Source organism: Temnothorax nylanderi, unplaced genomic scaffold (assembly GCF_030848795.1).
Source record: "Temnothorax nylanderi isolate EJ_2023f unplaced genomic scaffold, tnyl_v1.0 TNYL_tig0142_pilon, whole genome shotgun sequence".
Classification (NCBI taxonomy): domain Eukaryota; kingdom Metazoa; phylum Arthropoda; class Insecta; order Hymenoptera; family Formicidae; genus Temnothorax; species Temnothorax nylanderi.
The window spans coordinates 352,669-368,575 of NW_027249204.1; the positions used below are offsets into that span (position 1 = coordinate 352,669).

A 15,907-nucleotide genomic window follows, 5' to 3' on the forward strand; every position below is an offset into this window, starting at 1 on the left:
ATCTCGTTAAACCGCACGATCTCGTTAGCCATTGATCTGTTAGGTCGGTTGAGAAAATTATAACATGTGTTAACTTGCGTGTCCAATTTGCATTTTGTAAAGCGCATTTCTTCGAAATAGGTGCGAAGAATACTCTGCCCGCCTACGCCTATACGGAATCGGTTTCTCTCTCTCTCTCTCTCTCTCTCTCTCTCTCTCTCTCTTGGGAATAATGATAATATCGGCGAAATGAATTTCGGGTATAAGTCATCGTAGATCGTGATCGTCCGTTCGGGATAAACGGAAGCCAGACAACGTGCATCGTAGTCGACCTTTTGGTCGGAGACCTTAAGAGTTGGGAGCGGCTCTGTGATGAAACTGGTCGTAGAGGCCACTTGTTCTGCTATCTTTTGGAACCTCTCTGACATCGTTCTTATGCGAGATATTCAGAATAATATAGCTAATACAACATTTTTTCTTACTCCGTAAGAAAAGATTTATAAAAGTATTTACTTTAAAGTCCAGCTAGTTCTCCTGCTATAATAATTTTTTTTTATTCTGAAAAAGTAGGATCTAAAATTTTATATCCTGTTGAAATAATTATGCGCAAGAGAAGATATATATATATATATATATATATATATATATAAAAGATACGTCTTTTTTTAATTGTAATTTATATCACGTTGAATTATACGCAACTGAAAAGACTAAAAAATGGATTTTAATTCTCGCCCGGAGAAGAGAGATACAAAGAAATGATATTAATAGAAAGTAACTCGCGGCGGATATTTGGCGTGAACTAATTCCCAGGTCAATATACGAACGGTATATTCGCGGTCCCGGTCTCTAAATGAACTTGTCCGAACGGAAGGGTGCCGGAGGTATTTATGTGCGGCGGTTGCTTGTGCCGCACGAAAGCCGCAAGGTCGGGCCGCATTAATAAAACAAACACAATGTACGACGCAATTCTGCATACAAGTAGGCTGTCCGTCCCCGAGGCGATGGTTTCCACGTACGATCGACAGGTACTATCTCGGAACCCAATGGACACCGAGTAAGTCGCTTCGGTATCTCTATCTCTCCGGCTTCCTCGGCTTCCTCCTCTCGGACACGTTGTCGTTTCACAATGGATTTTCGTGCAGTCCAATCTCTCCGAGATCGTTTCACGATAGGGTCGATAGTAGCGCAGATTTTAACGCCGTTCCAGATAGCAATGCTTCCATCTCGATATTCTGTAATGGAATTATAAAGAAGAATAGAGAAAAATACAACTGTCAACTGAAAAAATACAAGGATAATAATAATAATAATAATAATAATTTTTCAAATACAATGAAGAAAGAAAATTTTATTACATTAAAATATAATTGAGTAGAGAGAGATTCGTAGCATAAATCAATAAAAATAAAAACTTAATATATATCTATATTATCTTTATTATTTTAAGATAATATATTTTATATTCTTCTTTACAAAATTGTAGAGAGAACGCTAAAACAATATCAATTACTAATATTGAACTTCTCATAAACTTCTATTTCCTCCAAAAAGATTCCACACTTTTTCGCCTAGCGATTTACATATATTATAAGAATCTCTCTTGGATTGCGTTGATTTAAGGCATTGCATTGTTGCGATGCATCGGATATTCAGGAAGCTGCCTTCAGGAAGCGTCTTCATCTCCGCTCGCGCCGTCTCGTCAATGCGGTTGCGATTAAGCCCAATGTCTTCGGGATCCTCTACGGCTCGTGCCACACCGCGTTATTATCCAATGCATTCGTAATGGGCACGCTCTCGCTCTTTGCTCTCGCCAGCCAGGTCTCTAATGAATGGCTCGGCGAGAGCACGAGACATTCATGAGACGCGTAGAAACGCATAAGGCTTCTCTAGTCATCCCTACCAGCCTTCTTTCTATCGCTCTATCTCCGTCTACTTGACTCTCTAACGTATTAGGCACGCATTATACGCGAGCGGTAAGGAATAGTTCTTTCGTTGCGATAAATTTGTCTCGCCCTTAACCATTAGAGGTGCGTCTAGAGGTGTCCGTTTAATCTTCGTCATGTTCAACTTTGTAAAAAAAATATTGAAACGTTAACCACATTTAATTTTTATTTCGATCAGTATTTAGATTAGTAATTGCAAAATATTCTAATTGATAAGTTTCAATCGGTAGTTATCTGTGTTATTTAAAATCGTGTTGATCGAGACGTTATAAGACTTGAAATTGCGTAGAATTTCGAGGACACGAGCAGGTTGTTCAAAAAGACGAGGATAACAGAGACTTTACGAAATTGCACGGCTAGAACGCCGTGACATCGGTCTGCCTGGGTAATTTTCTCGGTTATCTACGGCGATCTGGTTCTGTCGATGATGTAACGACAGCTCGAAATGTCGTCGGCCTTCCAGGCATTCGTTCCCTCCAGTCTCCTGCGGAATCCGAAGATCGAGTCTTTCCCTTCGCTCCTACGTCCCTGGCACGTTTCCTCATCAACGTTTCGTAAGTTCGGATTGTGCTGTGTCCTTCTCTTCGCGTTTCGCGCATCTCCCAGAGTCGCCCCGATATGGATGGGCTACTGGAGAATCAGTTCTCCGGAATCGACTTATTTAATCAAGCATTCCCATAAGTTACCGCAATGATTTGATCTTTAATACCGAATAACTTTAAGTCTCGGATAAAAAGCGCTGTTTGAAATTAATTTAAATTTCAAACAATCGTTATTTATCTCTGTTAGATCGGATTTTACTGTCAGATTTTACTTGGCGACAAGTGATATTTCTAAAATTACAGTACTTTAGTATTCTCTCGATTACAGATGCAACATTTGATGCAGTCATCGTGACTGTGCAGTCATGATAACCGTGGCATTCGATTGTCGGATATTCGGTGCATCATTGACACTGGCAGTGTTATATGCTTCATGAGATTTTGACCGACGCGACGATTGTTTCGCGACGGAATCAAGCGTGACCGAGTGGACGCTCGTTAAGGTCTCTCGTGGACACCGATGACGTCGTTCGATGAACGTTGCGACACGTAACAGCCGCCGCTACAGCTTGCACCGCGCGGTAGACATCCTTGACTGCCCGTTTACACCGTGACAAAACTTGCGTCGTTTAAAACGCTACGCGTATCCGTCCGCACCGCGGCAGTCGTTTTTATTGCTTATCGCCGGCGTTTATGGCGCGGCCAGAAAACCACCGCTTCGCGAAATCGCGTCATTCTGTCTGCGCGAGATGTCCGATCTCGAAGTTGTAATTCTCCGCGGGGAGATAGTGTCGAATAAATATCTCTCAAATAAATATTGTAGCTCAGTCGACTGTATACTTTTTCATTCTTACATACGCACATATACGCATTTAAAGTTTATTAATTCCGGATTAGTTGACGTCAAATCGATTGGCACGAGCGATTAATCCTTCTCTCTCTTTACAATTCTGCGTGAGATGAGCGGAGAAAGAAAATTAATTAGTCTCAGATTAGACAGCTAATTTATGTCGTTGTCGTTGCAACTGACCCTGAATACGACGATAGCGAGAGCTTCTTGAAGTCCGACATGCGCACTGATGACGTGGTCGGATGGAAGTTGCGACACGAAGCGGGCAGGCTCGCGCGGATGGCGGCCATCCTTGAGTGCTCGTGGCTCATTCCAGCCACGGTAAAACGGTCTCCATATGAGAGCGCACACGCCCGCGGTGTCGCGGCGGCATGGCACTCGACTTTATTGCATCGCCGCGACCGGATCGTCCGGCCGCCAATGGCGCCCGTCGAATAAGTCATTTGTTCTAAGTCGCGATAGAAGAAACATAATCACGGCTAGGTTCTTACCTCACGTTTCAAGATTCGCTAATAGAATCGCGGCGCATCGTCCTTTTGCGCTACGCAATGGCAAAATTTCTCTCACGACTCCGTTCTGGAGTTCGGAATCTTATTCGATCCGAGAGATCTTGGAGCGCCATTTGAATCTGGAGCGGAAATGGAGCTCGCGAAAGTAAAGCTCAGAATCGTGCTCCAGAGAGCTATTTTAATTCCTTCCTATGTGATTGGGATTCTTCACGGGTCTCCGGAGGTCACCCCCATTCGGATTCACGTTCTTCGGCGATCGTCAGAACGAGCTAAACTTTTCGACCAGCGGGAGCGTATAAAATTAGTGGAATCTTACCGGAGGTTGTAAATCTCGCACGAAAGCCGATCTTGTTGACCCTGATTGGACCAATGACTGAGACGGAGGAATATAGCGAGAATATCTATCTCTGCTTCCTCAACTCTCTAGGAGCGTGTAACGGCGGTATAGAAATTATTTAGCCGGTTATCGTGTATCTACCAAACATCCAAAACTTGGATCGCGCAACGTTATCTCGAGACGATCGCTTAAGGTTATCGAGCTACAAGATAAATGTACGAGATAAATCCCCTTTTGCGACGGAGAAAAATTATATTATGTATAACGGCGTACGATCGGTTAGAACAGGTCAATTAGGACGGTCTAGCTGAATAATATAACGCCGCAATATTTTTTAATGATGTTATTAATAGCCGCAGTTTTTTATAGATTTCACAATAACCGGTTAAATAAGCGCGGTTATCACATTTAATTTCATAATTATTAGATTTATGATCTTTTGTGTGAAATATTAAATCCACGCACCGTCGCGCGAGGTATTTTTCAGTGTCACGTTTACCTTCGTGTCACAGATCTTTCGATCGAGTCCACTTAGGTGCTATGCCTAGCGCGCGCGCGATCCTCAATTTACTATTCAAACACCGATTCTCGCCGCCTCGGAAATCGCAGGCACTCGTCACGGTGTAAACAAGAGAATAACGACGAGGTGAGTCAGCCTCGAGGATTCTTCGAGGCAAGGGTGTCTGTCAGGTAACTGTGGTCCAGCGGACATAAAGGTGGGTATCCACCAGAAAAGCAACGTTTGCAAACGTTTGTTAAAAATTATTTTCTGGTGGATACCCAACCTTAACGCGCTCGTCGTTGGATCATACATATTTTTTCGCGGATTCGAGTATATCGCCTGACTATCGATGTAGAAAACAACCTCGACATCATCGCCGTAAGCGATGACACGTTGCGTGACTAAAAGCTCTATCCCTCATCTCTCTCTGGGGAGATTTCAATAAATTGGTTCGCGCGAAATGGATCAAACTGGCGCGTCTCTCTCGGCGAACGAAGGAAAGAACGAAGACATAGTTTTGCTCTCTCTCTTTTACTTCCCCCTTACCCCTTTCCTCTCTCGCGCCGTCGATTAGAATCAACGTCGCGAACATGCCGAGGTCTCTCGCGACAAAGTGAGCGTTGGGTGCGCCGCAATCCGTAAAACTCACACGCACGCACTCACCGGTTACCGGTCCACCTGTGTTCCACCGCGAGTAATTCACGTATCAGCGCACGCACACGCCGCGCCGTCGGCGACGATCTAACCGCTCACTTTGGTACGCTTCGTTTCTTCTCGTGTCTGGTATCTCTCGATAACCACGTAGCTTCTGCGAGCAACCTCTGCACGCTCACGAGACACGCGTAAGTGTCGCCGATAGATCACATCGACAAAAGCCACAGAATCTGTCTTCAAGTCGGATATCTGAAGATCCCAAATAAAAAGATAAAACATTTTCTATTCTTTCTTATTCAGAGTCCTCGAAATAAAAAGCCAAATTTGAAAGATTATTATATTATTTTAATTTTTATCCAACGCTATTATTTCATGACTGTCTTTGTTATTTTTATTTTTACACACTTTTGTGAAATAATACTATTATTTTATAAAAATTAAATATTCGGAGAGAGATTAAGCTTTTCCTGTTTTGTATCTGTGAGGTAATCTTTTGATAAATTTTTTTCAGTATCCGTTATGATGAATACGATAGGAACGAACGTGCTCACTTTCATATTATGTCAACGATTTGGCCTTGGCATACGCAGGAAAAGGTTGAGAAACATTACTGTGCGCGACGAACATGCGTGCAGCAACGTTTAACCGCCGAGAGATATCTATAAAGTCACGTCTATGTTGTTACTGGTATTATTATAGCGATATCTATCTACGGATCTCAAGGTTCGTGTATTTAAATATAACTGATATTTCTAAAGAAAATAGCTTTTAATATCAATTAGCGGGTAACAGTGCGTTTCAACGTGATAAATGCCAACAATTCGTTTGAATTACGAGCAGAAAGCATTACGAAACGTTATCACGTCAATTGTAATTAACGTGATCTGCATCTGTCAATAAAGCAGGACACCACGATGTTTAGTAGCGGCTCCAGCGCGAATTTTTTCAAACCCATCAGTGATAATTTCATTAAAATTTCTAGAGAAATATTAAATGAGAAATTATTTATCGCAATAATTTTTCAGTAATTCTATCTTCTCGTCGGCCACGAGATGTGTTTATTTACGAGTCGCGGAAAGTAGTCATCGGAGAGATATGCAGATCGTATGGTAATCGTGTCGTAAGACAGGCGCACGTGTGTGTCGCGTTGCACCTTGAGGAGAAGAAGAGGCGGAGAAAAAAAATCGAATGACGGAAAGAATCGACAACGTGGATTTTTAGTTAATGTCCACGCTCTCTGACGTAGGAGCTTCTACATATGCAAGCCGGAGGAGGCCGCGAAAACAATTGTCCGACGGAAAAAGTATATATTCATAAATTTCGGTCGGCCTTAATGTATGTGCCCTGTCGCTGTGATCGCCGCATAAATCATCCGAAGCATAAATCGTCGTGTCTTGCGCGTTACAATGCGATTATGCGCGCTTCGACTGAGCTGTTTAATTTAAAGGACGAAAGAATCTATGTGTATCTTTATACATCATAGTCCGTAGCCAAAGCGAGAGCCGGCGTCAAAGAAACTGCGGCCGAACACTAAATCGTTGGATCTAAAATGTATTACAGTAAATTTTATGTACTACTGCATGAGAATGATCAATCATCGCAACGTTTGGGTTATAGTAGATTACCATCTTAGGAATAAGCCGAATACCTACTTTTATCTAATATGACAAGGAAGTTTTTATGTATAGTATATATTACACATATGTATCTTGACAATATAGTATTTAGAACTTAATTACGAATTTAATACATTAAATTCCATGGCTCGATAACTTTATATTTTCCTTTGAATTTGATTCAGAGCGAGCCTCTTTATCACAGTTTAATTTTAATTATTTAAAAATGCCTTAAAAATAACGATTTAATTTCCTTGATATTTTGGCGTGTCTCCTTCGATTATGTGGCAGACTCCAGCATTATCCCACGTTACCAACGTGATGAAGATCTGCCTAACGTAATCGAATGTAGCATTAACGTTACGGCCCGCGCGCGAGCGGTACGCAGAATTATTCTACGTCTTTCTCCGCGTGCGCACCGTAAGCTAATGATTAGGTGCCTACTTAGTGGCGAGCCCGCCGCGGTAATAAGCGGCGATAAGTTAGAGCGCAATAACTCGAGAGGACGGAGCGGTACAGAACCGATCGTAGCGCGTGTCATCGCCTCTTTTACGAGTTTGCGGGTGTCGCTACTTAATAATATTTAGTGGGCCATTATTACGCGGTCGGAGCCCGCGTTATGCCGGCGAAACACCGGTACATGCCCGGTGCAATTCCTATACGTAACGTCGCGATTTGTTACGTGTCGTCAAACTGGTTTATTTACGTACGCCGGCGTCTCTTCAGCTCTTCGTCGAAACACAGAGAGAAAGAAAGAAGGAGGACGAACAGAGGTATTTCACGAAACAGGAAGGGCAGGCAGACAGGCCGGACTTGTATACCGGATTTTCCAGTATATCTAGACGCAATCGCGAGCTACGACAGATACGTACACGTGTGACATACGTGTGTCATCGCTGACTTTTCGCGATCTTGAATCGAGCGGCTCTCTCGAACGGAGCCGCGCGATTTCGCGCCGTTCCGGCGAAGGTCAAGTGTCAACGGACATGAAACAGTCGCGGCCACTCGGTTCTACGAACTGTACGTTTCTCGGGATTGTACATGTGGTAAGGTCGTTTGCGACACGCGGACGTAATGCCTCCGCGAACAGCGAGTCCCTCGAAACGAAATCCCAGTTTTCTGCGCACGGAAGATATATAGATTGCGAGGGAAACGATGGTGGATCGCGATTTCCAGGGAACCTGAATTTCGCGGGTCAGCTGCGATTTCCGCTCGGACGACGCCTCATGCTTTCTTCCTTTTCAGGTCAGGCAGATCCCTCGTTTGCAGCCTAAATCACGGGCTTACCTATTTGTTTCCTCGTGCAATTAGCGCCGTTGTATACTCGCGAAAATAATAAGCGCTTCCGCGAGCGGTATCGTCCACGTTCTACTTACAACTTCCCGTTTAAAAGCGAGCCGGCGGGAGAGAGAGAGGCAAACGCGATCGTCGAGGATCTGCCAGGGCGGCGGTCGAGATCATCGCCAACAGCGTCGTCTCCCGCGAGCGTGACAACACGCGTACGACTCTCATTTCGAAAACGCGAGCGATTCTCCGCCGTACTTCGCTCCGCGGCAATCGGCCACGGCCGCTGGCCAGAGCTCTGGCTTAATCGGCAGATTAATTATTTATGAGGCGTGTTTCATTCATTCATTAAAGTTCCCCGGGGCCTCCGCGAGAGAGATCATTATGACGTGATAATGTCTTAATTAACGGCGTTTAATGAATCCCTATCGCGGGATCACTTCGCTTTTATAATGCGAGCGCGCGACCACGCGGCCGGCCTCTAAACGGCGAATTAACCCGCGGTTAATAAACGAACCAACACGGGGAAAGATGCGCGTGCTCCCGGAATACACGGCCGCGACGTAGAGATCGGCGTGTGGTACCGATCGTGCGATCTACCTGCCTGCCTGCCGTGGCTGACCATTTTTGCCGGTCCCGGCATGTCCTCGGCGATGGCGCCAATTAACCCGCGCACGGGGGACATTTGACGTCCCGGTAATCGCGAGAATTCTCGCGACCTTAAGTAAGCCCGATAAGATAGGCCCGGTATGCGGTTAGGGCAGTCACTAGCCAACTCCTAATTAATTTGAAAAAGCCCTGGACCGGGATCGCGAATTCCACGCGTGATAAATCGTTTCTCGATAGGCGACGAGGTGGAGGACTAATTCCGGATGCGCTTCCGATAAGAATATGCTCCTTCGTATTTTATCACAAGAATATTACACGTATGATGTATCACTATATCCTTAATTATTTTTTAATGTAAACGAAATAATCTTATTTCTTCATTGTCACTTCCAATTATTAAATATTATTCGGGACTCTCTTGTACAGTTTCTCATATTTATTATCACATAATATAACATATTAAACTTCTTTTTATTATGCATCTAGTTTCTCAGACGGTTCTGTTTACCGTAGATCGTAAATATACCGATGCGTGGCAGAAATGCGTTATGTAGAACCAGTCGTACCCGTTTCTCTGGAATAGTATCGTTGTCGTCGTCGTTGTCGGGCACCTCGTGACTACCCGAGTTCCTTCGTACGTAACTTGTATTAATTATTTTGACGCGCCGGGTCCATGTTTGTAGTTACTTCGCGGCCTGCTCGCGGCGATAATTAATAGCGCCAGACGCGAATGAAATCATCGTAATGCGCCGTGACTGATTGCGTTAGGGTTACCGTGTATCAAGCCTTCTCAGTTGAAGGCACCACGACCGAAGGAATGCAAGATTAATACTGCTTGCTCACGATTCTCGCGGCCGGCGCTATGAAACCCTATATACTTACACCTATAATATGCCGAGCACACTAATTACATCGATGGACAACAACGTCCAGGATAAACTGATCAGCGGAAAACTGATCTACTTTACGAGACATTTTGTCCAAATCTGTCACAAAAATGAACTAAAGTTTCTATGAGGATATTAAAGATAAGACAGACATATATTTTTGAATCATAAAAATAGAGAAAAATATTACATCCCCCAGAAAATTAAATTGGACGCAGTTCTGCAATTGATTCTGCAATGCGGAACCAATTCCAAAACTTTACTTTTTCGCTGGAGTAAATTTCGCGAAATTTAGAAATAAAATGCTGTGCTAACGTTATTTCAAATATAATGACCGAACTATATAATTTTTCTCAAATACAATTCTATTTGTTACGTACGTTTTTAGAATATCTCCTTACAGAACTAAAAATCACGAAAGTGCAGGCGCTTGGTACCTTATTGCATAACTGCATCCAATTAGTTCTATGAATACAATCTATATATGAATTATGTTTGGTTCCGTTATAGTTATATTTGAATTTTCATAAAATTAATTAAATGAAATTTACATAATCAATTAATAGCACACCCTTAATATCTTTCTAAAGAGAATCCAAATCGCACACACATCTAGGTGATTTAAATTTCTATCCAATCTCAATATCGCGCGTTTATCAGTTAATTACAATGTGCCGTCATTATAATGCTCACAACATGCCCAAAAATGTCAAGACATTTCAATTTCAGGTTCGACACGCGGGCTAAGTAGTGGGTCAGATTTTACAGAAGGGGCATGGGGCTATTCTCCGCACGAGCCGAAGCCCGTGCTCTCTCTCTCTCTCTCTCTCTCTCTCTCTCTCTCTCTCTCTCTCTCTCTCTCGCTCTCTACCGCTGATAATTCTATTATGTACGGTTTAATGTACAATTAACCGATCACTTAGAGGCCTGACATTGCGCTGAGTCACGATGTCTTATTAAGTCTCTACCGAGCACCGGCACCGGTCGGCCGAGAGCACGGTGGCAGGCGGTCTCTCTAAGAGCATCAAAAGCGGTCTTAAATCGGGCCAGGCCACTGCTATTTAGCCTCGGCCTGGGCTGGCTGCCGTCGATTTAATGATTGCTACCGCACCGATTTGCTATTTCGCTCATAAACGTATCCGTAATCCGCGAGAATTATCGCGGAGCCGTTGATTTACTGTAATGGGAAAGAAGCAATCGGTACGTCATGCCTTCCACGAGGATCTTGTATTTATGGCGAGTATGGTAATTATATGCGCACCGCAAGATGTTCGGGCGTTAAGTACAAATCGCGATAAGGGCAATGAATTCTCTGCGGAACCACCGCGTCCGTCGTTTTGTTCCTGTATGTTAAACGCTCACAAAGTAGCCACTGATACGAATGGAAAAAAAAGAAATGAAAAAAAATGAAGATAAATAAATCCTGCAGCTGCGCATCGCACGGAGATGACGCACGCCCGGGGCGCTCATTCCGTTGAGCAATTATCTTGTAATTATTGTAAACGATAAAGAGAGAAAAACACACGATGCACATTCTAGCGCTTTTCACTCTCTCGTTTTTAGCTCTCATCTTCCGGGGCTGAAAAATTATTGCAATTATTATTTGCCCGCACACAGTCAATGGGAATTTATGTACGTCATAACTATTAAAAATAAATTATATGATCTCTTAAATTATATTAAGCACAACGCGCACACCTATACAAATTTGTTGTAAGAAGACTTCATCGCTATCAATGTACTTTTTCGAGTATTGGTGGCAAAAAGAAATCCGATGGTTTCAAAAGAGGGCCTGTTAATATAAAATATATTACTTCCGCGACGGAAATTCGGTACCGCCCGATCTCCCGCGAAGCTCGAATCGACTCGTGGCAATCGGCTAATTTAAGAGTCCATAAAGTTGGCCAGTCCTTTAGTCCCTTGTCTGGAGGATCCGATTCCCCTTTCCCTTTCGCAGCAGCGACGGCGGCAAAATCCCACCTGAGACACATCGTGTACCACCGTCCCTAACGGACCCACACCGATGATATTTCAGTGTTAATTGTACCCAGTATCTACCGCTCTCGAGTCCGGGGCTGACTTCTAATCTCGGGTTCATTAAGGACTCCTACCCGGGACCAACCGAACTATTTTCAGATCGGGACACACGTATGTGGTAGCTCGAAGCTCGTGAGAGAAACGAACAGCAGGGAAGAAGGAACAGGACGATGAAGAGCAGGAGGAGGAAGGATCGAAGGATGGTACACATAGTGAGCAAAAACATGGGATGCACTTCGCACATGTATGTGTATATGTGTGTGCATGTACGTGCAAGTGTGTATAACTGTATGTATGTGTGGGTGTATATGTATACATGAGCGTAAGTTGTGTGTGGGACGGATTCAGTGCAAGAGGAAGGACGAAGAGTACGATGAGAACGATGGGCGAATACACGGGGAGGAGGAAGGCAGGGAGAGAGGACACAGAGACGGAGGGGGAAAGAGAGACGGAGAGCGAGAAAGAGACGTGGCGAAGCAACGGCCATCCCCGATTTCCATTTTAATTGAACTCAACGCAACATCATACTTAATGCCAGAAACGCGTCAGAAACTCCAATTAAACGGCGACGCCATTTCACTTTATCTCCCTGCACATTCGTCCTGATTGCCGGACCGATCGTCGCCGAGGTAGCCATCGATTACTCCTCCCCCGAAATTTCTCGAAGAAATGCTCCGCATGTGCGGCGCGACTCGCTGCCGTAGGATTTATACATGTAGGTATCTTCCGTCCGTGCGATCGCGTGTCGCTATCGATTCACTGAGAGCAAACTTTGTCTCTCACGCGTTTAACGTCGTACGAATTAACATCGCCGAACGGATGCCCCATCGATAGGATCATTCGCAGATTCGCACCGAACCGGAGTTAGGAATAAATATTCACATCGACGTAGCTCTCCTCAAAGACGATATTTCTTATACTCTGGGAGAAATTTAGACCGGTTTTTTTTAGTTAAGCAACATTTTAGTTAGTGCCCCTGAAGTGAAAATTATCTTTGCGTAACTGAATATCGACAGAACTAATTGAGAGAATTGATTAGTATAACTTAAAAATCTTTGAAATATAGCTAATTACGATTTTTAGTTACGCGGGGTTAATTAGAAATATCGCTTAAGAGAGGAAAACGGTTACGTAAAATTAGGATTACGAGCAACCCAAGTAATTGGATTACTAATCGTGGGCCCCAAAGTGGGTTGCTTAACCGTCTTTTCTTTCCCATGAGTAATTTAGTTCGATTCGGCCTCAATAAAATTTATCGCACTTATGATATACAGAGATAGAAATGTAGATGTTAATCAGTAAATATTCACTATGCACTAGAATGAAAATTTGCTTATAAATCTTTTTTTAAGAGAGAAATATCTTGAACAGTTACGACGATCGTATTTAAAATATATTTTATATAAGATTTTGAATAAGGTGAAATTTATTTAATTAATTAATTTAATTTATTTAATTCTAAAGAAGAATAAACGTTTTTCGCACGGTCAACAGCGATTGGCTCTTAATTAGCCAGTTCTCCTTTACGTGTGGATGTCCAACAGAGCCTCAACTTTCCAATTTATTTAATTAAATTTATTTAAATGACGTCTCTGAGAACGGCCTTGTAAAAGAATATTCTACTCCTAATAACGCAAGAGATCAAAATATCCGCTTTCGTTTGGTACGCTCTTCGTGTTTCTTACGCGTCGACGAGTTTCTTGCTTGAGAAGCGACGAACAAGCATAACCGGCGGACGAAACAAAGATGTATGTGTATGTACGTGTATATGGTAGCTCGCGCTTTTCCCAACTAACTACCGGATGCTGGAAACGCTCGTAGCAGCGAGACGCGTTGACAACATCCAGGGTGACGTTTTTCTGAACGCGACTGTCGACGAGACGGTATGAATAAGGAAGCAGCGCGCGGCGGCGGCGGCGGCAGCGGCGGCGGCAGCGGCAGCGGCAGAGCGACGACGACGAAGAAGACGAAGTCGTCGACAGTCGCGAGCGGCGGCAACGGTGGCAGAAATGCCGAGGCCGGCCCGCGGACCGGCTTGATTTATTGACGGGAAAATCTAGTCGCAGTCGTCGTCGAAGTCGTCGTCGTCGCCGTTGAGTCGCGGTTGGTTCGGCTTACCTCACCGCCTTCTGCGCGCCTGCGGCCGGTGTCCTTCGATCCACTGGAACAGAAAAAAAGAGAGACACGTAGAAGAGAAAGAAACAGAGAGGGAACGAACACCGGTAGCTGTTTCGTGCTTGCCGGGAATCCTTGAGAAAGAGATTTCGCCGATGCGTTGTCGAAATAGAACACGCCTAACTCGGTCGATCGGCTATAAGTTGAAACCACATCTGAATTCGCACTCTACTTTCTGTGGATTTACACGAAACGCGAGAACTCTCACGATCAAAATGCAATCTTTATTCCTCTGCGAAAAGATATAAAAATTTTGATTATGATAATCATATACGACGGTCAATAATTCAAAATATAAAAATTCTGAATGTATAATAATTCATGTATATCGTATTTGTATATCACTGGACTTCCAGATTAAACGTCTAATTTTGTAGGTCGATGACATGCATGCTCGACATCTTATACTTCAATCTCTCGCTCAATGTATGCGTAAACTTGAAAGTGTAAAGTAACTGCACGTGTGTCCGATGTCGAGTGTCACAGACGATTCTCTTAATTTAATTGCTTCGAGATACAGATTTATGTTCGACCGGCTGGTTTTTCAAGAATTTTGCATGCGATTTCGGCGCGCCGTTATGTGTTGTGTTACGACGATGCATATATGAAAGAAGTTCTCGGGAACTCGAATGGAATTTAATCGACACTTCCGTGCCGACGCGAATCGTGTCATCCACGTGTTCTCAAGACCCATGTGGCTAACCTTTGATTAGCATTACCGAATCAGACATTCTAGCATTCACGAAAAGATATTTGCAAAAAAAAAAACTGCGAATAAGTCAAAGGTAAAGACCGAAAGCTGTCGGTCTTGAATATAATGAGGTAAAAGATAATCGAATCTGCGAAAAAAATACTGCCATAAACTTCGTGCGAGCGTGCGATTTCGCATCGCCACACCTTCCATTTATGGAAATGCCGAAGTTTATTATACGACAGGACCGAGATTGCCGGTTAACTTTATGATATTAAATTAGTTTGCATCCTGCCAATTGCCGCTACCGATACCCGATGTAAAGTGTTCTTTAGAAATCTTTTTTTCCCTGAAATATCGGTCGATCGCTCAATAACATCACAATGTACTTCTGATAAGCGGATATATGTATATTAATATATGTGTCGGATATATTTATTATGCCATGCTTCTCTCTCTCTCTCTCTCTCTCTCTCTCTCTCTCTCTCTCTCTCTCTCTCTCTCTCTCTCTCTCTCTCTCTCTCTCTCTTCTCTTCTCTCTATCTCCGTTAAAGCCTGTCTCTCGCTGGAGACCTGTTCGGATTTGTTTATCCTGATGAGAGAGAAAGAGAGAGGGAGAGGGAGAGGGACAGAGAGAGAGAGAGAGAGAGACTCTGAGCAAGTTTGTGTTCCAGAGATTCCGATCGGGCATACCACATCGTAGATTCACTCCCAGGTCGAAGGCTGTCTCGTCGAGCCGTCTGTCATCTGAGGGGAGGAAAAAGCGACGAGGAGTGTGCCGAACACGTAGGTGTAACGATTTCGATGAGTCTCATTAGGCAACCGCGTTACCGTGAAAGAATTTAGAAGAGAATAATCGCGTTGCGGAACAGAGATTCACCGTACTGTCTGTGCAAATACTAAATTAAGTTAATTATTTATAAACCAGTTAAAGACTAACTCCGGCATTTGACAACTCAGTTTAGAAGATTGTCTCCCATTATTTAAAAACGGAACGAGATTAAATGGAAAATTTAAAAAAGTTGCATAATATTCTGTCAAATGGAAAGCCCTACATTTTCAACTAGCGATATAGATAACGAGCAGAAATCTTTTGAGAAGTTTAATCGTTTCATCTTCCATTGGGTTGTCATTTCTCTTCGGGTTTATTCGCCATTTACTCGCCGATCCACTAACAGATGCTTTTTGAGCCGTATAGTAGACCATGTTTAACGCGCTTATTGCGACGGTATCATGGCGAGCGCATCACGGTGCGGTCGATTAGGCGAAAACACCGCCGCGGGCTACCG

The 15,907-nt window shown here is 43.6% G+C and overlaps 1 long non-coding RNA gene across 1 annotated transcript in view; it reads right to left on the reverse strand.

Moving 5' to 3' along the window:
• Nucleotides 1–613: 613 nt before the first annotated feature.
• Nucleotides 614–15,907, reverse strand: part of LOC139777261 (uncharacterized) — a 29,862-nt gene continuing 14,568 nt past the window's right edge. Inside the window, exon 5 of the long non-coding RNA XR_011719298.1 lies at nt 614–1,214. This is a non-coding gene — a long non-coding RNA (uncharacterized lncRNA). The remainder of the gene's footprint in view (nt 1,215–15,907) is intronic.